This window comes from Salmo trutta, chromosome 6 (genome assembly GCF_901001165.1).
Source record: "Salmo trutta chromosome 6, fSalTru1.1, whole genome shotgun sequence".
In the NCBI taxonomy this organism is placed as follows: domain Eukaryota; kingdom Metazoa; phylum Chordata; class Actinopteri; order Salmoniformes; family Salmonidae; genus Salmo; species Salmo trutta.
In genome coordinates, this window is record NC_042962.1 from 39,851,550 (window position 1) to 39,878,937 (window position 27,388).

General features: G+C 43.1%; 1 protein-coding gene across 3 annotated transcripts in view; it reads left to right on the forward strand.

The window, feature by feature from the left end:
• Positions 1–27,388, forward strand: part of LOC115195911 (neural cell adhesion molecule 2) — a 446,035-nt gene that overhangs the window by 59,977 nt on the left and 358,670 nt on the right. The window lies entirely within an intron of this gene.

A 27,388-nucleotide genomic window follows, 5' to 3' on the forward strand; every position in this document is an offset into this window, starting at 1 on the left:
TTTTTGAGCAGTGTATATATGTGTGTGTGTTTGTGTGTGTGTGTATGTATATATGTGTGTGTGTGTGTGTGTGTGTGTGTGTGTGTATGTGTATATATATATGTGTGTGTGTGTGTGTGTGTGTGTGTGTGTGTGTGTGTGTGTGTGTGTGTGTGTGTGTGTGTGTGTGTGGGAACTCCTTCAAATTAGTGGACTTGGCCATTTCAGCCATATCCATTGTTGACAGGTGTATAAAATCAAGCAGACAGCCATGCCATCTCCATAGACAAACATTGGTAGTAGAATGGCCTCACTAAAGAGCTCAGTGACTTTCGACGTGGCACGGTCATAGGATGCCACCTTTCCAACAAGTCAGTTTGTCAAATTTCTGCCGTGCTAGAGCTGCCCCGGTCAACTGGAAGTGCTGTTATTGTGAAGTGGAAAGCAAGTCCCCGCAGCAATGTTCCAACATCTAGTGGAAAGCCTTCCCAGAAGAATGGAGGCTGTTATAGCAGCAAAGGAGGTCCAACTATTAATGTCCATGATTTTGGAATGAGATGTTCAACGAGCAGCTGTCCACATACTTTTGGTCATGTAGTGTACCTATTCACAACTTAACCAGCCAAGACAATGTGCTGTAGGACGTTGGTACCCAGCCAGGCGCAAATGTGCCTCTCTCTCCTTACTGAATGAATGACATGGATGAATGGGTGATTATTGTGCACGTTACTTCACAATTGAAGGGTGAAGAGGTTGATTTAATTAAGAAAATAATAGTGTAATGATAAATAGGCATAACAAACTTATCAGCATTGGCACTCATGTTTATAGCAAATAATTTGACAGAGTACCTTGCGGGTTGAAATCATTCTCTTTCACATTTTACTTTGTAAAAAGAAGCATTTACAGGACTGTTTTATTTACTATAATTATATTACTTGTGTATTGTAAATGGAAACATGCTACGTGTTGCAGTAGGCCTTTAGAATAATGCAAAACATATCCTTGACTCTCTCCTAGTTGATGAGCAAGGGGATGCAAACGATGCCAGTCAGCCTGCGCAGCTGACCATCGAAACTATACCGAAACTAATTTCACACATAATAAGAGTTCTCCAAAACTAAAGACAAAATTCTATTCACAGTCTGATGGGTGACAATATTATCAGTTGGCAAATTGTACATTTAGAGATGGGAGAAGCTTGGAATTGACAAGTGCAGTGAAAGGAGCATCACTTTATGAAATCCTCCTTCAGAGTCACATGCAGGTAAAACCTTTTGATTTCTATATAGTGTGTATATATATTTATAAACTGTGTGGTTCCAGCCCTGAATGCTGATACCACGGGTATGACAAAACATTTTATTTTTACTCCTCTAATTAGGTTGGTAACCAGTTTATAATCGCAATAAGGCACCTCTGGGGTTTGTGGTACATGGCCAACATACCACGGCTAAGGACTGTGTCCAGGCACTCCGCGATGCATTGTGCATAAGAACAGTCCTTAGCTGTGTTATATTGGCTATATTCACACCCCCTCGTGCCTTATTGCTTAAATATACAGTGCATTCGGAAAGTATTCAGACCCCTTGACTTTTTCCACATTTTATTACGTTTACAGCCTTATTCTAAAATGTAAGAAATTGCTTTTTTCCCTCGTCAATCTGTACACAATATCCCATAATGACAAATCAAAAACAGGTTTTCAGAAATGTTTGCACATTTATTAAAAATAAAAAACGGAAATAAAATCAAAGCAAAGTTTATTTGTCACGTGCGCCGAAATACAACAGGTGTTGAGGAGTGTAAAAAGGGAAGGGGTTTGAATACTTTCTGAATGCACTATATATATATATATATATATATATATATATATTTCTGCTGTTTCTTTGACAATTACCTTTGTCATATAACTCTCAATTTAAGAGGTGCAGTTCTATTTCCAAATATCACTTTTCCAAGAATATCCACATTATCCATGCGTCAAGCGCATGACCACTCGCGCAGCGGCATTTCTCTGGCTACTTAGCAAAGACTACTAACATAACAAACTGAAAATAGGCTTTCGTTATTTTTGTTTAAATACATTTTGTTATTTCCACAATGTTTCTTTAGACCTGCCAACACAAAAATTATAAACTAATGACAATGCTATTATGTTCTATGAAACAATCATTTTTTTTAGGATTGTAATGTTAACTAAGACCTTCATAAACACAAACATCAGGCATTGGTGCTAATGTTTACGCACCTTGTGGGTTTAAATGCATCTGATGTGTACATTATGCTAAAGAGGACACCCGGCAACGTTCTCAATGTTCTTTAGCGGGTACTTATAGACTGAAAGGTCAGATGGTACTAGTGTTAAGAAGACGTAGTGTACCCTTACAGACAAACGGGCCGTAGCCAAGGCGCTTTCACTGGCATATGACAGTATTGAGTGCTATGTGGAGCCCAGTAGACATGTGAAATAAAAAGCACTCTTCCTGGCTCCACCTGGATAATAACACAAGCAAGGAACAGAGACTTCAACTGTCACAACAGGCAGTATATCTATCTGCTTGTTAGCAACTGCAGGGGTTAGTGCTGTTACTGGCCCACTAGGCACAGACGTCAATTCAACGTCTACTCCACTTCGGTTCAGCGTAATTTTGTATTTATTTAATTGACGTGAACAACATTGATTCAACCAGTGGGTGCCCAGTGAGGTGGCATTAAGAACCAAGGCTTTTTCTTTTTCACCCAGGTTAAGAGGAAGAGGAGGCATTAAGAGAGGCTCAGCTCTGTCTGTCTGTCTGTCTGTCTGTCTGTCTGTCTGTCTGTCTGTCTGTCTGTCTGTCTGTCTGTCTGTCTGTCTGTCTGTCTGTCTGTCTGTCTGTCTGTCTGTCTGTCTGTCTGTCTGTCTGTCTGTCTGTCTGTCTGTCTGTCTGTCTGTCTGTCTGTCTGTCTGTCTGTCTGTCTGTCTGTCTGTCTGTCCGCTGTCTGTCTGTCTGTCTGTCTGTCTGTCTGCTGTCTGTCTGTCTGTCCTCTGTCTGTCTGTCTGTCTGTCGTCTGTCTGTCTGTCTGTCTGTCTGTCTGTCTGTCTGTCTGTCCTGTCTGTCTGTCTGTCTGTCTGTCTGTCTGTCTGTCTGTCTGTCTGTCTGTCTGTCTGTCTGTCTGTCTGTCTGTCTGTCTGTCTGTCTGTCTGTCTGTCTGTCTGTCTGTCTGTCTGTCTGTCTGTCTGTCTGTCTGTCTGTCTGTCTGTCTGTCTGTCTGTCTGTCTGTCTGTCTGTCTGTCTGTCTGTCTGTCTGTCTGTCTGTCTGTCTGTCTGTCCTGTCTGTCTGTCTGTCTGTCTTCCTGTCTGTCTGTCTGTCTGTCTGTCTGTCTGTCTGTCTGTCTGTCTGTCTGTCTGTCTGTCTGTCTGTCTGTCTGTCTGTCTGTCTGTCTGTCTGTCTGTCTGTCTGTCTGTCTCTAAAGGGATGTTTCAGGGAAGGAAAGACCTGCCATTCAAGCTGGCTTCAATGGTGTTGGCTGCATGTGAAAGGTTTGAGAGACGGCACATGTGGAGGGAGGGGGGCAGGAAGGGAGAGAGGGGGAACAAGATGTGGAGTAAGAGGTAGGGAGGGAGAGAGTGCTGGGTACGGAGGTAAGTAGAACTAATGAAAGGCAACACCTGTGAAGAAAGGGAGCGGGCAAAAGACAGATGGAGGGGGTAGAGTTAATAGGTAGAACCAGCCTAACAGTGAGGACTGCACACCTGCTTTATGCACCTACAGGAGGCCTTTCCAGCCCGCTAGTCATTAATTGACTATGCCATACAGGCCTTGATTCAGCCTGCTTAGAGATACAGGTTACAAAAGAATGGAGGCAGGAATAGAGTCTCACATGTATGTGTTCAGGTTAATCGAGGGTACTGCCAGTGCAGGCTTGAATGGATGCATATGGGTCATGTTAGGGACAATGTGAGTAGATGTATAGTACCCAAAAATACAATACATTGAACAGATGGATCTATTTCAAGTGGGTTTTTTCACTAGTGAACTCTATAAGTATCACGACTCAGGATATGACCCAAATGCAGACACAGGAGGCGGATAGTTTGATACTCAGAATATTTATTATACAAAGGGGCAGGTTGAGGGTAGGCAGAGGTTCGTAATCCAAGGCAGAGTCAAACAGGGACAGAACGGCAGGCAGGGTCAGGACAGGCGGATGGGCCAGATCTGGGAAGACTAGAAAAGCAAACTTGAGAGCAGGTGAAACAGGAAACACGATGGTAAGACCTGACAAGACAAACTGGCATAGAAAATGCAGGTATAAATACACAGGAGATAATTGGGACAAATGGGAGACACCTGGTGGGGGGTTGAGACAAGCACAAGACATGTGAAACAGATCAGGGTGTGACAGTAAGATGTTCCTATGGGTTTGTCAGTCAAGGCCAATGTGAGTAGATGTACAGTGCATACTGTTAGAACCCAATTTCTCAGAGTAAAAACTTGATAGACACTAATGAAAGCTTAAACCAAGTTTATTCTTCCCAGAGAATCAATAAGGCTGCATTAGACAAATACATTGTTCACACAAGCACTGATATTTAACCCTTTCCTCTAGGCTGAGTCTCCTCCTACACATCTGAACAAACATAGTTTCCTGCCTAGCAGTAAAGATACTAAGTAATACGGCCATAAACTTTTCTTTCTCCCTTAACGTGACCTGAACTGACCTCGACCCCTTCATCACTAATCCATGGCTCTCTCCCCTTATCAATGCCTGCCATGTGATCGCTTTCCCTGCACTCAGCACATTCCAAGCTTAATTGCACAAGCAATATACCTTCCTCCTACAGATAACCAGTAACTTCTGGTGTAGACCCTCTAAACTTAAGCACTCAATATTTCAATAGGATGCCTGATAATTAACCCTATCCCAAGTTTAGGAGTTAGTACCCAGAATCCATCAATACAATACAACCATTATTGTCCAATCCGAGTCGTTGAATGTTTGTTAAACATAACCAGATGTGTCTAATGTCCATATGGGATAGACTGTGTAGAGATTACTCAGGTGGATATAACAGTGTGAAAGTTGCACTGTAAAGCTATGGTTGTGTGATGGGGAGGGTGTGGTGTGGGTGTCACTGACAAGTCCCTTTAAAGGGGCAATCAGCAGTTGCTTCAACCATGTTTAGGACTTATAAATGAAAGATATGTACCCATTGGTTCTTGAAGATTATAACTTAGAAATGCCTCATGAGCTTAGTTCAACTGTTGTACCCCATCAGAACCCAAAATATAAGCTTGTTTTACTCCAAACTTTGTAAACAAAGAAAATGTAAACAAGCACTATATAGCCCCAAAACATGGTTAAAGCTATAATCAGTCTTTGCATCCATAGCTCTGTCTATGAATTCGAGAGTGGTTACATTTCTCCAGCCCCACATCTCAGCTTTTTACCAACCAGGGGCTGGAAGTCGGTTTTGCTATTGTTTCTACTGCTGATTGCCCCTTTAATGGTTGATGGTGACAATGATGGGGATCTAAGAGATCACAGTGGTCGGAGTGGGAAGTTGGGGTGAGAGGAGATCTCTTTCTCTCTCTCTCGCACACAGACACACACACGTGCGGGCACACAGCCACACAAACACAAACTTTGAGAGGAAATTCTACCGCACCTTGGATAGTTAAATATAACTAAATATATCTTAGTAATGCTCCACTTCCTGCCATCTGGGCCAGATGCATATTCATAGCAGTGCTGCTACAGCAATAGGCTCATACATATAAAACATTATACACAGAGCTCTGGGCAAATGCTACAAATTGGGTTTCAGCTCACGACACACTCACACAATCTCACAATCTTGAACACACATGCGCACACACTCACACATTGTGTATGTATGTATGTATGTGTATGTATGTGTATGTATGTATGTATGTATGTATGTATGTATGTATGTATGCATGTATGCATGTATGTATGTATGTATGTATGTATGTATGTATGTATGTATGTATGTATGTATGTATACAGAGAGTATGTATATATATATATATATATATATATATATATATAAAAATATATATATATATATATATATATATATATATATATATATATATATATATATACTCTCTGTATCCTGACTCTACGCGCTGTTTGTGTGTGGTGGGGGTTGGCATAGTATGTGTGGCATGTGGGCATCTTTAGTGTGCGTGGCCAAGTCATTAGAATGGGCCCTGAGGGAGAGGCTTTGATTACAGGATAGTTTATAAGCGGCTCTCTTGTGACCCCAAAGTGCTTTGTTTTTGTCAATGTCCCTCTTAGACATGCACAGTCACAGAGACACAAACATGCAGAGATGCATGTGCACACACAGACTCTCAAGCGTCTGAACACACAAACAGATTTCTACACACACAGACATAAACTCCAGGTTTAAAGTAGTGTCCTCCACTCACAGGATATGATAGGATAGAATAATTTTCCCACCCATATACAACCAATGTCACCTTGAGTAGGAAGAGCATTGTATGCAGGTGATATTACTTCAGCATAGTTAGTACAGCAGCGACTACGACAATGGTCATTCTATGTCCATTGGGCATACTGAACTATACATGGGCTGGCGGCCATCTTGATGGTCAATTCACCTGGTAAACTAAGGAATAAATAAATACCTTTTTTGGGGAGCTTCTGGTTTAATGTAAGATTATAGCTAGTTGAAACAACAACCACATTGTGTTTGTCAGTGTTCTTAACAAGGTTGTATAACTACTACAGTACAGTAAGGCTCTTCTCTGTCTGGTAAATAGTGATTTAACATCACTGATTGGCCACTCGGGCCACTACTTGATTAGAGGTAGAGAATGAAAGCCTTAGTATAGCACTCCTCCAGGTCTTGAGTTGAATAGCCCTGCAGTTCAGCTAACAACAGTAGCTGGACATGGGAGGAGAGGATCCACACAAGCTATTTTAGCATATCTGAGCTAAGCTAACCTAAACCTTTTAAGGCCAGAGTGGATGAGTGCATCTAACAGCAATAGATGATACCTGTATAATGTTACAGCGCAGAGGCACAGAGTGCTCCATCAGCGGTGTGATGACACAGAGAAGTACACCTTTACAAACGGTCTCGTTGCATAAGAGGTGAACACGAAGTTCTGATTAGAGTTTTAGTGGGTGGTCATATTTCTCCAGGTCCTAACAAACATGGGACTAATGGATGATGGTTAGAGAGAAGGAGGCTCTTATTTCTAAATATATACTTAATAGTTGTACCATGACAAGCAGATGCATGCGCGCACACACTCGCACCCTTGTTTTTTCTGTCCTCATTTACTCCTCTCTATAACCTCCTCTAATCTTCCTCTCTCTCTTTCTCCCTCTCTCTCACTCTACTCTCTCGCTCTCTACCTCTCTCTGTGGCTGTCGTGGTTTGCTTCCACACCTGCACGCTGCATATGAGACATGACAAGTGTGAATGATTCAGATGCATTGAGTTGGGCTCCCTCTGCAATGAGGCAGAAACACCAGCCTGCTGGAAAGCAAGACAAATAGAGAGGGATAGAGAGTGAGCTAAACAGAGACAGATTTATAAAGAGAAATTGAAATTGAGAGAGAGCTGGAGAGAGGAAGATTGAGAGAGGGAGATGTCACCCCTGACACTGTTACTGAACTTAATCTGAACTACCCCCCCCTCCCAACTCAACATCTTCCCACCCTCCATCTCACACATGCCCATATCAACCACCAACCCACCAGAGCTGTTAACTAAAGCTATCCTTGAGTAGCACCAAAATAAATACCACCCCCCGCCTTTCCTCATTTAATAAACAAAATAAATCTCTCTCTCCTTCTTTTTATTTTTCTCGCTCCTGCTGTTGCTATGTTTTCCCCGCTGAGAAAGCGAGCTATTGTGTTCTGGTAGGGAGACCCATGCATGCTATGGTGTGTGTGTGTGTGTGTGTGTGCGGTCCTCTGACAAACTGACAGTCTATTAGCGTGATAAGAAGTGACAGCTAGCGACGAGTAGAGCCCTAGCTAGTGCCTGCTTGGCTGACAAGACGGGTCGGGACAGGCCAGGTACACACACAGAGACACACACACACACACACACAGAGAGAGACACACGATGGAAAGAGACAAAAGGCGTTTAACGTGAGTAAAAGATTTAATTAAAAAGTATTCGATACGCCATCACAAACGTCCACACTGTCATAACCAGTTGTGTCAGGTTAGGGCAAATAAGTTCTGACTTGTTCTGCAGGAGTAGACGTGGCTTTCCTTGTTGTCGATCAGAAAGTTAAAACTGATTAAATTATCTGTTGCAGCGTTTGTGTAATTTAAGACGAGGTAATTTAAAGTGCATCAACAACAATATTACATAAACCATCTTGACATGTGTCAACGTAGATTTCATAGCACATTTTGGAACGTTCTACCTTTTGGAAACAACAATTTAGCTTATGATCTATGTTGGAATCATGGGGGATCGCATCCATTGACTGGGAGGGGTCCAATATTTACATGACACCCCTGTGCTGTAAAAAGCACTGCTAGGTGTAATTTAATGTATCCCATGCCTGTTCACTCTGTTGGAATCATGGGAATACTTTTTTACTGGGGGATCCAACATCTTCACTCCTGAACTGTAAATGCACTGCTGGGTGTAGTGTCATTTAGTTTATCCCGGGCTTGTTCGCTCTATATTGAAATCACGGGGAATCACTTCCCAAAGAGATGTTATTAAATGACATCCATTGACTGGAGGGTTCAATATCTCCACAACACTCCTGTGCTGTGAATGCACTGCTTGGTTTAGTGTATCCCAGGCCATTTCAGTACCTTTTCCAATCTCCTCCACTCTGCCCCGCAAGGTCCACACCACAGGGACCGGATCAGGGCTGGTCAGCATTAATGAAGACGAATCATCCGATAAAATCGATCAATGATAGTCACTGTACCAAGAGTCTCGGGAAGGGAGGGAGGGAGGAAGGAAGAGCGGGAGAGAGATGAAGGGAGGGAGGGAGATAAATAGAGGGACATAGTCTAATGGCCTTGAAACAGAAAACAATTTATGGGAAGGAGAGAAAAAGGAAGGAAGGAAGGAAGGAAGGAAGGAAGGAAGGAAGGAAGGAAGGAAGGAAGGAAGGAGAAAGAGAGGGTGTAGAGGTACACAGAGTTGGGGGAGGGAGAAGAAAGGTAGACTAAGAACAAGGAGGGACGACGGAGGAAGAGAAAGGACGCCTCTCACTAACAGTCACCAGTTACATATTGTCTGTAACACTGAGATTTGAGGTATTGCCACTTCGTACTATGTCTATTTACACTTCAGGTATCTTCCAAATGACACTATGATCTCAGGTTTTTTTGCTTTAGCCTGTTTGCAGACCTGTGTTATGGATAAAGTGGAGTTTCTCTGCTGTGCCAAGATTGCACATTAGAGAATAGAATGCACTAGCTGCATCTCTAGTGGTGTAATATGGATTCTCGTTTTTTTGCTAGCTGCTGTTATTGAGACTCTGGTTTCTGTCTCTCTTTCTGAGTTGTGAGGATGAGACGGCAGTCATTTTAGGATCAAAGGTAGTGCTAGACTATTGTCTAAGACGCCTAATCAGAAATCCTGTCAGTGCTCTTCCTGCCTTCCACTGTGTGTGTGTGTGTTTGCGTGTGTGTCCGTGCGTGTTTTGTGTGTGTGTGTGTGTGTGTGTGTGTGTTTGCTTGTGTGTTTTGTGTGCATGTCTGTGTGTGTGTGCTTGGTCTGGGCATGTCTGTTGTCGACACAATATTATTTACACTTTTGAAAACTTTCCATTTCATCTTCTCTCCCCTTGTTTGAGGACGCTGTGTCTTCATACATTAGCAGGATGCATTGAAGTGGTTGACAAGCGACACTAAATGATGATTCCATACTCTGTTAACCTTTTCACACGTATTAACACACTGGTGTGATCATTCTACAGTGGTCTGAGTAGCATACGATCAAACCGGCGTGATTAGAACGTCCAGTTTTGAATGACGCAACAATCAGCATTTGAGCTGGCCACAATGTTTTTTCAGAAACATTTTGTACAAACAGTCCTTACAAAGTTATGTCCAGAATGTGAGCAGTTTATTTTTGGATGCGATGTTCAGAAGTAGCTACAGAATAACACAATCATCCAAACCTGAGAAATGTAGTCCACATTTGTCCTAGCACTAACTGAGGAAAGATTGACATAACACAAGCGGTCATATTTTTGTAACTCTCGGCTGACTGAAACTACAACATGAATTAGCAAATAGCAATTACTACTTATAATTAATCACATCACGGGTGAGCTCACCATTGATCAAAATAACTGAGTAAAACACTTTCTAGAAATCGAAAGTAATCTGACGATGGGTAGTTTGTGCGCGGCGATAATAAGAGGAGACAAGATAAGTTTGGTCTGTTTATAGTATGCATGTTGAAGGGGGTGTGTCTTCTACTATCATCCACTTCCCTTCATTCACTTCCGGAAGTTTACCCGAAAGATGAGTGAACCATTCCTTCACCTCATTATAACATCTTTGGTCTGACAGATTGCGTGACACCCAGAAAACATTGTATAATGTCAACAAACATGGCACCACACATAGCTGGCAAATAGCTTAGCTCATTTATTTTATTTAACCTTTATTTAACTAGGCAAGTCAGTTAATTAAGAACAAATTCTTATTTACAATGACGGCCTAGGAACACTGGGTTAACTGCCTTGTTCAGTGGCAGAATGACAGATTTTTACCTAGTCAGCTCTGGGATTCGATCTAGCAACCTTTCGGTTACTGGCCCAACACTGTAACCACCAGGCTACCTGCTGCCCCGGCAGGTACACTCCATGCAATTATTGAACATTTAAAACTAGATATAAATCAGTACAACCTTCAAAAAGTATTTTACACACATTACAATATATGCAATAATCGGAATGCATTATTTGTCACCAGTAATTGAAAACATGTCAATAAAACTGTAAATACATTATGCTCCATACATACATGTATACATACAAACAGTATGCGCCTACAGTAGAAATGACAACACGATATACAGAAAATAAGGAATTTACTTTGATAATAACTTTGGATGTGTGCGTTCCTATGTGTAAGGAAAACAACAAGGAAGGCAAAGTGAGCACCAGCAAGAAAATGTTCCATTACTTGCAAGACTGAGCAAATATATGCATACTTGATATGTGCAAACATAAGTGAAGTGCGGTGGGCTCTCCTCGAAGAGAGAAGTTTATCTGGCTCAGTAAAGCCTCAAACATAAGTTGTCCGCTACGCAGAAATGTCCTACTTCTATGTGAATTAATGAGGAGGCGGAACACACCTCAATTCAAACTGTTAGAAAATACAACTTGTTAGAAAATAATTTGAAATTGTCAAATTGAAACAGCCTATAGATAATTAGCAGGCAGCGCGTGTTAACTGTCCTGTTACGTTATAATCACATTTTGGAAAGGTGAGTGCATTCTGACATCACGTGCATAAAACAACTCACACTGGGGCGACCGTTAGAGATATTTGAAACTCACATGTAAAAAGGTTAATAGGACTGAAGTTAGAAAGACCTGAGACCTGTGAATAACAGCAGCAACACTAAATATTTGACTCTAAATAGTCAAGCACTGTCAAAACGCTGGGTAAATGTTTGTGCAGGGCTAGGCAACAAACGGCCATTCAATCTGGCCCGCGGGAGATTTAAGTAAAAAAATGTAAAAAACATGCACTCCATGCCATTCTTGAACATCTAAAACTAGATACAAAGTATGTAGACATTATAATGGACTTTTTCAAATAACTGCAATTTTTCTGGCCCGCAAATTGCCTTTGACGAACAAATCCGTCCCAGAAAAATCTGTGCGCCCCTCCGCTGAATTTTGCCCTCGGGCAAAAATGTGTTGCCCACCCCTGGATTAGTGGATAGTCCTGTACTTGCCTTTCTTGCACTAACACGCTCACTTGTCTTTTCTTACTAGCAGGGATTTCCCTGATAGCTGTTTTATTGAGGAAAGTTTACTTGACTGTCATATTTTATTTTAACTTTATTTCAACATGGAGTCCCATTGAGACAAAGGTCTCTATCCTGCATTTTACAATTACACACAATTGACAAAAGACTAAAATACATACACACAAGAAAAACAACCACATTCCTCAGCAGAGGGGGTGCGACAAAACTAAAAGCATTTTTTCCTAAGTCTGGAGCAAAATATGAAATTTGTGGATGTCTTACCTTAGTTGAATGCACAGACTCTAAGTCATTTTGAATAAGAGCTTCTGCAAAAATATCAAAATGTAATTGTAATATCAGTCAGTTGAACAATTTGTTGTTGAACATTTACAAACGGTGTGTAAGGGACTCTGACAAAGTGTCATCCAGTGTTGGTTACAGGTGGTCGCTGTAACCATTCATTGCCACCATTCATTTTTATAGCTTACTTTAGTTGTAAAAAGAATGTGGAACACGGGACGAGCGTAGCCACAATGTGGCTAATTAGATACGTGAGATGTCTTCCATTGAAACAAGCCGTTCAGGTGCAAATTGTCTTGTTAGCGTAATTTGCCAGATCGCTAGCAAAACCACGGCTCATCTAAGCGGAAAAACAAGAGAGGACAAAAGAGAGGGAATGGAGTGTAAAAGAGGTGTAATTAGCATTTTTTTTACTACATACAGAGAAAGAAAAATAACAGTATAGGTAAAAACCCTACACCTGTCTGGAATTTGTCACCACCAGAGGAGGGTTTCTGTTTCCCTGGAAACAAGGAATGAGGCATTCTAGTTTGAAAACTTTTACAAACCCCCCTGCACCCCACCCCTCTCCATCTTCCCTTTCTCCCCAAATAATTTAGTAACTAAAGATGCTTGAGATGTGTGTACATAGGCCTACCTCGAATGTCTGTGTGAATGTTTCATTGCACCCAATGGATTATTCACACACAATCTGAGATATCTGTTAGTAGCTACGATAGAACTTCCAGAAAACATTTTGTTGCATGGCAATAAAATTACTCAAGGTAAGAAACATCCACATTAACAATTAGGATTCAGCCCATAGACACAGACAAAGAAGGTCCCAACACTGAAGACCACTATACATGGATGACTGGGTCCTTGGGTCTCCCGGCTGACTCATGACCTCTCACACTATAGTAGATAGAATACTGCTTCTTTGATCAGGGCAGCGAACCTGCAGACAAGGGTTGTCTGGGTCTGGGCCATGAACATCTAACACAGATCCAGGGCCAGTAACTGGCTAACCCTATTCTGCACCCAACTGAATTATTGTCTAACCCTGTGTTCCCTACAAAACAATAGAAATGCACATGTAAACACAGGTTGCATCCCAAATGGCACTGCTTTTGACCAGGGCCCTTATGTAAGGAATAGGGTGCCATTTATGATGCGCACACATTTACAACTCCACCTTTTGCTTTAGTAAAACTGAGGGAGTTGGAGCTAGTATGCAGTCGATAGAGACTGGAGAGAGAGAGGGGCGATAGAGAATACAATTACAAGCAATTTCTGCACAGGGCTTTCAAAACAACAAAGAAAAGATGCAGAGGTGAGTGGGGGTGTGTATCGCTTTGTGTGTGTTTGTGCATATGTATGCAGGTAAAGATTGGCATGTTCACCCGTCTCTGCCTCTATACATATTAAACAGTGACCAACACACCAAGCCGCGCACATGCATACAAACACGCCAAGCACAATCACCAGTGAGAGGCCAAAGACTGGGTGCAGAGCCCTGTTGAGCTACTGTATATTACCACCCTAACAGTAGGGCAACGGGCCCCGGGTTTGAACACAACGTTGAAATAGTGTTGGATCAACATCAGTCCTACCCAGTACCCGCCACACGCAGGCTTGGCGGGACGGAGAGACCATAATTTACTTATACATTGACAAAACACCCCATTTGCATACAAATATGTCACATTTGCATAGCAACAGTGGTGCTGGAATGGAATTTACATGTGAGACATAGAGACCCGGGGAGAAGTCTTCACGTGCAACGTCGGCCATGTGTTAATACTTAATGTAACTGTCCTCGCTGCTTTTGGGTCGGCATGGCATCGGCTGGTTGTCTGTCAACTGCAAAGCTGTAATGAAGGACAGTCATTCGAATTCTCTCCATCTCTCATTTGAATTCTCACTGTTTCTTCCCCACATCCAAAAGCTATAAGCTTGAGCCCGACCCATCATTGTTTCTCTTTCCTTCAACCAACTGGTACATCTCTCTCGCTTTTTCTCTCTCAATCTCTTTCTCCATCTCTCACTTTCACTTTCTCTCTCGCTTTTTCTCTCTCAATCTCTCTTTCTCCATCTCTCACTTTCACTTTCTCTCTCCTCTTTTTCTTTAACTCACTCTATATTCCCCCCATCCCTCCTGTTCAACCACATTAATCTCTCCTCCCCTCTCTCTTTCTATTAGGTGCCAACCTTTTATTTAGCTACTCAAGTCACTGATTTAATTTCTTATTTTCCCTTCTAACATTCTCCCATTTCAATCGGACTCTCTGAACACATTGTACCATTGCTTATCGTCTTCCCTCCCACGTTCACCAGATATCACATTATCGGTGACTCTGCCTTTGGAGCATTGACTCATGGTCTCTCTGACTCTCAGTCTACGTCCCAAATGGCACCCTATTCCCTACTTAGTGCACTACTTTTGACCAGAGCCATATGGGCCCTGGTAAAAAGTAGTAGACTCTATAGCAAGGGTGGGCAATTCCAGTCTGCGAGGGCCTGATTGGTGTCACAGTTTTGCTCCAGCTAACATACCTGACTCCAATAATCACCTAATCATGATCTTCAGTTTAGAATGCAATTTGATTAATCAGCAGTGTTTGCTAGGGATGGAGAAAAAGTATGAAACCAATCAGGCCCTTGAGGACTGGAGTTGCCCACTCGGGTGCCATTTGAAACACACCCTCAGTTAGTATGGACTCACAGACCCTGACAGTCTCTGACTATGACGGGATCCTATTCAGAATGCTAAATTGCCTCGGTGTACAACACAATGAAAGCCTGGTTCCATTGAGAAAGGCCACCAGTGGCCCTGGGCGGGCGTTAACATTATCACAAATATAAACCTTCTCTAACTACGGTAATAGAAGAGTCAGAATGGGGAGTACTTTTGTACTCCTTAATATGTGGAGTACTGAGGGAGAATGATTAGCATTTTCATGATTCAACAAGGGAGATTGAGGGGCTTTTGGATTGAGTGATGATGAGTTGGAATATGGCTGCATCTTCTGGTGTGTAGAGTGTGGTGCTGTGTTTGAAGCGACTGTCATTGATTTGTCAATGCTGATGGTATTGTATTGCTTCAGGTCTTGTTAAGGTATATTCTTGTACATTTTTAGATACTATTGAAGTTTATGGCCATGTACTTGACATTTTACAATATTCTGACACAGGCACGTTCACCCGTGTAGACAGGCACACACACACACACACACACACCAACTAATTGTTTTTCCCTCTCCCAGGTAAAGTTGTTGATTATCGAGAACAGCTTGGGCCTTCGGAAGAAGGCCAGGTGGAGAGATTTTAGACCCTGGGCAAGGAGCACTTGGCCTACTATTGGATATATATAGTGCTCAAAAAAATAAAGGGAACACTTAAACAACACATCCTAGATCTGAATGAAAGAAATAATCTTATTAAATACTTTTTTCTTTACATAGTTGAATGTGCTGACAACAAAATCACACAAAAATAATCAATGGAAATCCAATGTATCAACCCATGGAGGTCTGGATTTGGAGTCACACTCAAAATTAAAGTGGAAAACCACACTACAGGCTGATCCAACTTTGATGTAATGTCCTTAAAACAAGTCAAAATGAGGCTCAGTAGTGTGTGTGGCCTCCATGTGCCTGTATGACCTCCCTACAACGCCTGGGCATGCTCCTGATGAGGTGGCGGATGGTCTCCTGAGGGATCTCCTCCCAGACCTGGACTAAAGCATCCGCCAACTCCTGGACAGTCTGTGGTGCAACGTGGCGTACCTAATGGCAGTCAGGCTACCTCTGGCGAGCACATGGAGGGCTATGCGGCCCCCCAAAGAAATGCCACCCCACACCATGACTGACCCACCGCCAAACCGGTCATGCTGGAGGATGTTGCAGGCAGCAGAACGTTCTCCACGGCGTCTCCAGACTCTGTCACGTCTGTCACGTGCTCAGTGTGAACCTGCTTTCTTCTGTGAAGAGCACAGGGCGCCAGTGGCGAATTTGCCAATCTTGGTGTTCTCTGGCAAATGCCAAATGTCCTGCACTGTGTTGGGCTGTAAGCACAACCCCCACCTGTGGATGTCGGGCCCTCATACCACCCTCATGGAGTCTGTTTCTGACCGTTTGAGCAGACACATGCACATTTGTGGCCTGCTGGAGGTCATTTTGCAGGGCTCTGGCAGTGCTTCTCCTGCTCCTCCTTGCACAAAGGCGGAGGTAGCGGTCCTGCAGTTGGGTTGTTGCCCTCCTACGGCCTCCTCCATGTCTCCTGATGTACTGGCCTGTCTCCTGGTAGTGCCTCCATGCTCTGGACATTACGCTGACAGACACAGCAAACCTTCTTGCCACACCTCGCATTGATGTGCCATCCTGGATGAGCTGCACTACCTGAGCCACTTGTGTGGGTTGTATAGACTCCGTCTCATGCTACCACTAGAGTGAAAGCACCGCCAGCATTCAAAAGTGACCAAAACATCAGCCAGGAAGCATAGGAACTGAGAAGTGGTCTGTGGTCCCCACCTGCAAAACCACTCCTTTATTGGGGGTGTATTGCTAATTGCCTATAATTTCCACCTGTTGTCTATTCCATTTGCACAACAGCATGTGAAATTTATTGTCAATCAGTGTTGCTTCCTAAGTGGACAGTTTGATTTCACAGAAGTGTGATTGACTTGGAGTTACATTGTGTTGTTTAAGTGTTCCCTTTATTTTTTGGAGCAGTGTATATATCTTTTTAAATAATTTTAAATATTAGATGTCAGTATCATAGCTAATTCCTCTCCCAATTTTCAAATAGTCTGTCTGGAGAGAGAGAGCAAGAGGGAGACATAGAAAGAGATAGAAACAGAGAGGTATAAAAGATAAATATATTTTCCTTTACTATTTTTCCCTAACCCTACTACCCCTCACCTAATTGGAGTAAACTAATGGACAACAACACTTATGCTTCTACTTCCAGTTATATACTGTACCGGTCAAAAGTGTAGACACACCTACTCATTCAAGGGTTTTCTTTATTTTTTAAATATTTTCTACATTGTAGAATAATAGTGAAGACATCAAAACTATGAAATAACACATATGGAATCATGTAGTAACCAAAAAAGTGTTAAACAATTCAAAATATATTTTATATTTGAGATTCTTCACATAGCCACCCTTTGCCTTGATGACAGCTTTGCACATTCTTGGCATTCTCTCAACCACTTTCAACTGAATGCTTTTCCAACAGTCTTGAAGGAGTTCCAACATATGCTGAGCACTTGTTGGCTGCTTTTCCTTCAGTCTGCGGTCCAACTCATCCCAAACCATCTCAATTGGATTGAGGTCGGGTGATTGTAGAGGCCAGGTCATCTCATGTAGCACTCCATCACTCTCCTTCTTGGTCAAATACCCTTTACACAACCTGGAGGTGTGTTGGGTCATTGTCCTGTTGAAAACAAATGATAGTCCCACTAAGCGCAACCAGATGGGATTCCGTATCGCTGCAGAATGCTGTGGTAGCCATGCTGTGGTAGCCATGCTGGTTAAATTCGTCACAGACAGTGACACCAGCAAATCACCATCACACCACCTCCTCCATGTTTCACAGGGGGAGCCACACATGCGGAGATCATCCTTTCACCAACTCTCCGTCTCACAAAGACATGGTGGTTGGAGCCAAAAATCTCAGACCAAAGGACAGATTTCCACCTGTCTAATGTCCATTGCTTGTGTTTCTTGGCACAAGCAAGTCTCTTCTTCTTATTGGCGTCCTTTAGTAGTGGTTTCTTTGCAGAAATTTGACCATGAAGGCCTGCTTCATGCAGTCTCCTCTGAACAGTTGATGTTGATTTGTCTGTTGCTTGAACTTTGTGAAGCATTTATTTGGGCTACAATTTCTGAGGCTGGTAACTCTAATGAACTTATCCTCTGCAGCAGAGTTAACTCTGGATGAGAAATATATTAGATAATACATGGACAGATAAGGGACTACTCCCTATAGAGACATCAGTGGACTGGGCATATATGGGTGTGTGGCAGTGGTTGTGAGACTGGGCCGTAGGTATAGAGGACATTTAACGGTACAAAGATCAAGAAGATTATTCCTAATTTAGCCTGTAGTGTCTGATGATTAGGAGTCTTTTATTAGTCAGATGGGATGTGTGAGTGTAACACATTGGGATGTGTGAAAATTACTCCTCAGCCTGAAGTGTCCCCACTTGCGCAGGTGAATACCTAGCTTTTTGAGTGGCGCCGACTGGTAAGATGCTTCAGGAGGGCGGTCACATGTCCCGAGTTCGTCTAATTTACCCATTTCCATCTGGCTTTTGGGGTTTTTTAATTTGAAAGATTAAATTTTTTAAATTGTAGCTGCAGAGTTTTAAAACAGCTTATCACTCGAATATCATTGCTTTAAATCAGTGCACGCACGACCACTTTCTTGCTGTCTTTCTCTCTCCAGCAACTCCATTTAAATTGCGTCCAAAATAGATAATCCTATTCTAGATTTATATATATATACAGGGCTATATATACAGGGCTATATATACAGGGCTATATACACTGCTCAAAAAAAGAAAGGGAACACTTAAACAACACAATGTAACTCCAAGTCAATCACACTTCTGTGAAATCAAACTGTCCACTTAGGAAGCAACACTGATTGACAATACATTTTACATGCTGTTGTGCAAATGGAATAGACAACAGGTGGAAATTATAGGCAATAAGCAAGACACCCCCAATAAAGGACTGGTTCTGCAGGTGGAGACCACAGACCACTTCTCAGTTCCTATGCTTCCTGGCTGATGTTTTGGTCACTTTTGAATGCTGGCGGTGCTTTCACTCTAGTGGTAGCATAAGACGGAGTCTACAACCCACACAAGTGGCTCATGTAATGCAGCTCATCCAGGATGGCACATCAATGCGAGCTGTGACAAGAAGGTTTGCTGTGTCTGTCAGCGTAGTGTCCAGAGCATGGAGGCGCTACCAGGAGACAGGCCAGTACATCAGGAGACGTGGAGGAGGCCGTAGGAGGGCAACAACCCAGGAGCAGGACCGCTACCTCCGCCTTTGTGCAAGGAGGAGCAGGAGGAGCACTGTCAGAGCCCTGCAAAATGACCTCCAGCAGGCCACAAATGTGCATGTGTCTGCTCAAACGGTCAGAAACAGACTCCATGAGGGTGGTATGACGGCCCGACGTCCACAGGTGGGGGTTGTGCTTACAGCCCAACACCGTGCAGGACTTTTGGTATTTGCCAGAGAACACCAAGATTGGCAAATTCGCCACTGGCGCCCTGTGCTCTTCACAGATGAAAGCAGGTTCACACTGAGCACGTGACAGATGTGACAGAGTCTGGAGACGCCGTGGAGAACGTTCTGCTGCCTGCAACATCCTCCAGCATGACCGGTTTTGCGGTGGGTCAGTCATGGTGTGGGGTGGCATTTCTTTGGGGGGCCGCACAGCCCTCCATGTGCTCGCCAGAGGTAGCCTGACTGCCATTAGGTACTGAGATGAGATCCTCAGACCCCTTGTGAGACCATATGCTGGTGCGGTTGGCCCTGGGTTCCTCCTAATGCAAGACAATGCTAGACCTCATGTGGCTGGAGTGTGTCAGCAGTTCCTGCAAGAGGAAGGCATTGATGCTATGGACTGGCCCGCCTGTTCCACAGACCTGAATCCAATTGAGCACATCTGGGACATCATGTCTCGCTCCATCCACCAACGCCACGTTGCACCACAGACTGTCCAGGAGTTGGCGGATGCTTTAGTCCAGGTCTGGGAGGAGATCCCTCAGGAGACCATCCGCCACCTCATCAGGAGCATGCCCAGGCGTTGTAGGGAGGTCATACAGGCATGTGGAGGCTACACACACTACTGAGCCTCATTTTTACTTGTTTTAAGGACATTACATCAAAGTTGGATCAGCCTGTAGTGTGGTTTTCCACTTTAATTTTGAGTGTGACTCCAAATCCAGACCTCCATGGGTTGATAAATTGGATTTCCTATGATTATTTTTGTGTGATTTTGTTGTCATCACATTCAACTATGTGCTCGGTAATATATTCAATGCAGTATTAGCCTTACATTTAGCCAATTAATGATGGGTTATGCATAATAAGCTTCTAACTTATAGCCTCTGTCTCTTGCCCAATATGCAATCACCTTTGCTCATAGCCGTCATCACATTAATGATAGTCACAACAGTATGTTGTTGAGAAAAACCCTTAGTGAGTGGGTTTTGTCTCAAGGTTTGCAAATGTAGCATTGATGTGGAGAATGGTGCATGTTCAGTCATGGCATTAGTACCACATGTAGTTCGGTTGACACCAAGTGGCAATGTTTTCATGGCGTTTGGAGGGTATAGCACATGGTGGCTACTGAAAGACTACATTTCCCTCAATGCAAAAGGTGGACATAAAGCGTTGTGAAACCCAGCCATTGCTCATCTACGAGACACACACTGTTTGCTGAGATATTAGGTTGGTGTCATTTGTCTACTACACTCTCTCACAGCCACATACGCTCTCATCGGGTCTTGTATGGATCTTGGTCTACGGGCTCACACGGTTTGATCTGCCAAGGGATATCCAAGCCCCCCTACACACACCTTCACTTCCCCTGCTTATCTCCTTTCCCTCTAAGCATCTTTCAGAGCAGCCGGAGAAGAAGGACATCAAAGGCATATCGGCAATCACTAAGCCCCCCCCCCGTTCCGTTAAAGTTTCTCCTTCTTTAACTAATTACAGCACCTCGCCTTATCCTAGGGACCCTAGTGATCTCTGTCTCTCCCCCATCTCTTCTCTTCCTTTCCCTCCAGCCATCTATCGATCAGACTCTCCGTCAACCGCCGGAGTAAACTTTTCCGCTCGCCTCTTTTTTAACCCCCGCCATCTTTGCGATTCCCAGTAGCGCCCTGATGAGCAGTGTCAGTGAGCAGAAGCCTGATTACAAGAACGTTAGCAGAGATGCTAATTAGTTCTCGACTGGAGAAGGAAATCATTAAGGAGAACTGTAGGAGCCCAGGGGGGAACTCAGGTTTTCAGTGGGAGGGGTGTTGCTGTTGCTTGCTTGTTGTACACCAGTGCATCTGAGGGTGGAAAGTTTTGCTCGACATATTCAAATGAGTCGGTGAAGATCCAGCACAAATAAAAAATATGAATATGAAGTCATGGCAATATTAGTGTTTGTTTCTTTCTATAATGAAAACAAAAAGTTCTGCTAAAGATACATCGTAGCATCCCTTTGATTTTCCCGCTACCTGGATCAGTTTGCCATTGAACTAATTCATGTATTTATCTCTTTCTCCCTCCATCATGCTTGCTGATGTTCATGGATCTGTCTACGTAGGTAAGTCAACCATGATTATTTTTTTTTTCCCTACACGTACAAAAGCTTTGCTGCTGGCAATTATTGTTTCTGTGATCACCCCAGTACCTATATATATATATATATATATATACACATACACATACACATACACATACACACACATATACACACACACACACACACCAGTAATAGCATTAATATCTATTTTGCACTCAGGTGAATGGACCTACCTGCAGTGTTACACCTCACTGCCAAGTGAGAGCAACATATGGCTCATAACAAAGAAGAGATTTGTTGTTGCATATTAAATTTGACAGATTGTGTTTGCACTGCTGCAGGAGTGTGTGTGGTGTATTTAGAATGCATGGAGAAAACCATTTATCACTTAGAGAGACAGTGAATGCTGTTGGCTGTGCATGTGAAAGAGGTTCCATACGTAGAAGTGATTTGTGTGTGTGCACTGCATACGAGTGTGTGTGTCTATGCTTCTGTGTATGCGCATGCTCACTGTGGTGTGTGTGCACATGTATTTATGTATGTATGCGCTGTGTGTGTGTGTGTGTACAGTGCACATGAGTGTGTCCATAATGTGTATGTGCGTGTGTTCATGTGTATGGGTGTGTTTCTTCACACTATCGCTCGCATTAGAAAAGCGTGTTGAGATTCGACATCAACTGCTCTACTGTGGCTTTCCTGCATGTGTGATAGAAAGTAGTAAATGTTAGAAGGTAGTTCAATGTTACGGCCTCCATTGTGTTTTTTACTTCGCTGTAATACAACTTAACATTTTAATGCCCAAAGCTGTAGATTATATTGTACACTGGGCTCATTGACCCCTTAGGCCTGGGCTTGGAGTGATCATTCAAGAAGAAAAAATGTAAGTGTGTTTTTTAGGAGAGAAACTTCCTTCTTTCCCCCATCTCATCTCATGAAATGTTCCTTGGAACTAGGCCGAGCACCATTTAGGTCTCGCATTCTCTCACTCTGGCTACCATTTCAAGGCTATCATTAGTCTTAGAAGCACATTGGTTATTTTTCCTAACATACACAGGGTAATGTTGTCTGCTATGTGGCCATGGGAAAATGACATTCCTTCTGCAACAGTGCTGTGCGGAACATACCCTGCTAATAACACCAATCAGTTAGCTCGGCACCGACAGCACTTGCAGCACCAGGCTCTCTTATTGGGCCATAATATGCTTGGCTGTTCCAAAGCCGTTTGTTGTCGGTCACCAGATGAAGTCCAAAAAGTACCTGGATGATCATCAAGACTCTTGGAAGAATGTTCTATGGACAGATGATTCAAAAGTAAAACTTTTTGTACGACACGGGTCCCATAATGCCTGGTGAAAACCAAACCCTGCATTTCACAGTAAGAACCTCTTAAAACAACGGTCCAGCATGGTAGTGGTAATGTGAGGGATTAGGGATAGTTTGCTGCCTCAGGACCTAGACGACATGCCTTACTTAATAGAAGGAGCCATGAATTCTGCTTTATATCAGAGAATTCTACAGGAGAATGTCAGGCCATCCGTCTGTGAGCTTATGCTGAAGCACAGCTGTGTCATGCAGCAAGACAATGATCCAAAACACACAATCAAGTCTACATGAAAATGGCTAAAAAGCGACACATTACAAGTTTTGGAATGGCCTAGTAAAAGTCCAGACCTAATGTTGTGGCAGGACTTGAAAAAAGGAGTTTATGCTTGAAAACCTACAAATGTCGCTGAGTTAAATCAGTTCTGCATGTACGAATTGGCCAAAATTCCTCCAACATGATGTGAGAGACTGATCATCAACTACAGGAAGCATTTGTTTGCAGTTATTGCAGCTAAAGGGTGGCACAAATAGTTGAGTGTAAGAGGGCAATTAACTTTTTCACATGGGAATTGGGTGTTGCATCATTTTTGTTAATTAAATAAATCACATAAGTATCAACTTAGGTTCCCTTTATCTAATATTAGGTTTTAGTTGAAGATCTGATAACATTCACTGTCAAAAATATGTAAAAATAGAGAAAATCAGAAGGTGGCAAATACTTTTTCATGGCACTGTACATAATTAGATCCAGAAGCCATTATGAACTCACTGAGAGGACCATTCTGATTCTACTGGTTATTTTCTAGACAGGTTTAAGTACCTGTCTATTAGAGATGGGCTACAATACAATGCCTCTACTGTAGTTAGTCATCCAAGACATCCTTCTCCATCAGTCTCTTTTAATACCTTGTTTAAACGCAGCCACCCTAATATCACCTGCAACCAGGCTGAGCTGCAAATGGTACCCTATTCCCTTCATAGTGCACTACTTTTGACCAGGGCCGATAGGGAGATCCATATGGGGAATAGGGGGCCATTTGGGACGCATCCCTCCCAAGTCTCGCACCAACCTTTAGAATTTATACTTTTCCAGTGTAATGCTTTTCTCCGGGAGTTTGAAAGGTTACCTTTTACACCCAAAGATCGCACATTACCACGCTAAGTGCTTTTTTTACGGCCTCCCCACCATCGCCCAAGCTTAAACCTGCCCACCGATATATTAAAAGCCTTTTTCTAAGTAGTAGGGTGTTTTAAGGATGCGTCCGTAACTACCTCTCCTTTCTCTCTGACATCTCTGTCAGTGTTTTATCCCATGTATTTTTTCCGAACACTTGTCTCATCTTTTTAGTGTTAATATCATGTTTTTGTGAATGCATTAAACGCCAATGTGCTCTTGTAAAGAGTGCTTATTGCACCTTTTGATATCCAATATTACGAAGGAATGGAATCGGGTTGTGCTTGGTGTTTGACGTCGGTGGTTTGGCAGTCGTCCCTCTTCTTAGATTGAAGCTCATCTTGGCTCTCGTCTCATATTCATCTCGTACTGATGGAGATGTTGGCAGACAGAGGGTGGAAGATTACAAAGTATCCTTGTATGCCTTGATTATGCGATGAAAGCACTGGCTCAATCACAGAGTCAGCTTCTGCTGGAAATGAACAGGGTTGTGTCCCAAATGACACCCTATTCCCTATGTAGTGCACTACTTTTGACCAGGGCCTATACGGCTCTGGTCAAAAGTAGTGCAATTAAAGGGAATAGGGTGCCATTTGGGACACAACCCTGTTCATTTCCAGCAGAAGCTGGCTCTGTGTGATTGAGCCATTTGGGAAGCAAACCGAAGAAGAGGGAGAAAATATAGCAACAGTGTCTGGAGAAGCAGCCGGTTTGATCCCACTGTTTATGAATCAGTGATGAGACCAAATGTAGCCATGATCAAAACCAGCAGTCGTTCTATGAATCAATGATGAGTGTGAGTGATTGTTGTTGTGCCTGGATATAGAATCAACCAAGCACACACAACCCAGTGTCTTTTCTACCACCTGAAAATCAGTGTACAACCAGAAAATGACAACTTTATGACCAGAAAATGATTATACCAACCAAAAAACAACGTCTTCATGATGACCCATGATACGTTTTGCCTACTGGGAATCACTGTTTTTAACCAGGTAGCCTATGACAAAAAATGTAATCACAATTCAGGGTCCCAGAGGATCCACTAGTACAGTATATCCATAACTGGCCTCATGCTTTCTCATTACGAGATGAAGGTTACTGACAAGCTACGGTGCATCTGCTTTTGAGGCCACACACACACACACACACACACACACACACACACACACACACACACACACACACACACACAGCAGGAAGCCATTTACCGCTCCCCTGTTCCTCGTTCCCCAGGTACATTATTGATTGACTACTCGGTTGGAGTGTCATCCTCTCCCGTGCTGTTCTCTGTACGGTTTTCTCCAGCTTCGGTGAAGGTCGGTGAGTCTGACACTTCAAAAAGAAAGATAACTTTGCTCATATTCTCTACAGCAAACAGCAGGGTAAAGATTGTGAATCAAAGGGGAAAGATTTTATCAGCTGTTCACACTACCCATATTGGTCTGAGAATCGCAAAAACGAGAAGGTTGAGAAATGTACCATGAAATAGCCACGGGGGGCGGGGGGGGGGGGGGTTACGGGGTGTGAGAGCAGTGGGTAGGTGTTGGGTTGAATCGGTTTTGTTGCATTGACAGCGCCATTGAAGGCTACTTATTGATCTGCTATCAATGTGCAGGTGAGTGGTAGATAAGCTGACCGACAGGCCCAGATAAACTGTTGTCGTTTCCGACAGCTGCGGGGGAGGACGAAGGACGGGGGAGGACGCCACAAAGTCACGTCTGCCCAAAGTCGTCGCTGTTCTAGTCGGACAAAAGCAACATTGTCTCTCCACAGTAACTTCCCTCAGACAGTAAGAGAGGACTCACCTCATTCCCTTGGCTACCAACACTGCAATTGGAGCCTAGATCAAATTAGCCATCATCCACGTCAAGCTAAATGTATTTTCCCTGACAGGACCATATCAATCAATTGATACATTTTTATTTGATAAAGCAATGGCGGTGTCAGGTGGAGTTGTAAATGTAATGGATGGGAAATCTATGCCAACAAAGAAATATAGGCGATGTGAAACGTAGGCTAAGTTAATTTAGAGCTGTGTTCCATTTTGAAGTTCTATTTATATTCATCAATAAAATGAATAGCTTTCCATGTTAGTCATGATTTTTGATTAGAGACTATGACAAAGTTCAAGGGTGTCACCCTGAACAACTTCTCCAATCATCTGGGTTGTTGTAACATAACATTATTTATTGAAGACATATTGTACTTTTGCGTTGTTTAAGGATGACAGTAATTAAGCCTGTTTCGAACGTGTGAGGCTGACAATGCTAATCCAAAATGGCTGCCTAAAACAAAAAAATAAAAGGCAAATTTAGGACTTCAAACATCTGACTCCAGCTTACCTCTGACCTGTGAATACACTGGGAAGAAAAAACTATAATGGCTGCTACACTACTACAGCACAACTAACACAGCTAAGCTTTGCCACAGGCTTAGAAAACAAAGGCAATACGGCAAACTCTGTTCTCGGCTGTGAAACTTCACAAAGCTGTAAATGGCCATTATATCATAAATAATGGATAGTACTTCAGCCAACCAGTTAGCCGGTCCCTCTGGTGCCGACTCTCCCCGGAGGCTAATGGTAATGGCTTAACGGACTCGCGCAGCCGAACGAGCTCCGAAGCGCTCTAGCTCGCTTTTTTTTGCCGTCCTTCTCAGCTTGGTTGTTCTCAGATCTGTGGACACCCTTGCTCGGAGGACTTTATCGTAGCAGTGATGTGTTTTCTCTTGCTCTCTTTCACTTTTCTCTCTCTCTCAATTTCTCGCAGAGGAGCAAGGAGGCCTTCTTTGAAAGGGAAAAGGAGATATTATGCAGCTAGTCACACTTCCAGACTATGTTAACTCATCTGCAGTGGGATTTCTCTCTCGCTCATTCTGTCTGTCTGTCTGTTGGGAACGCTAGCCACTCACCCAGGCTGACAAGAAAATGAGAGAAGAAAGGAGGGCTCAAAGTGATGAAAAAGAGAGGGAATGAGTGCAAGGAGAGGGAAAGAGGGAAAGAGGAGGTCATAGGAAGGAGATGTGAAGAGATTTACCCCAGCGGGCAAGCAGCTTTGGCCGGTCTTATGTGGCCTCCTTTTTCTCCCATCATCCAGGGTCCCATTTCCTTAGGCGGATGTAGTAGCATAATGCTATCCTCTGGTTGTATCCCAAATGGCACCCTGTTCACTATAAAGTGCTCTACATTTGACCAGCACCCTATGGGCCCTGATAAAAGTAGTTCACTATATTGGGAATATGGTGCCATATGGGATGCACCTTCTTTCTCCCTGCTTTTCCTCCTCCATCTCGGCTCTGGTGGTTCAGGCATCTTGGGAGGTAGATTGTGTAATAAATAGTTTCT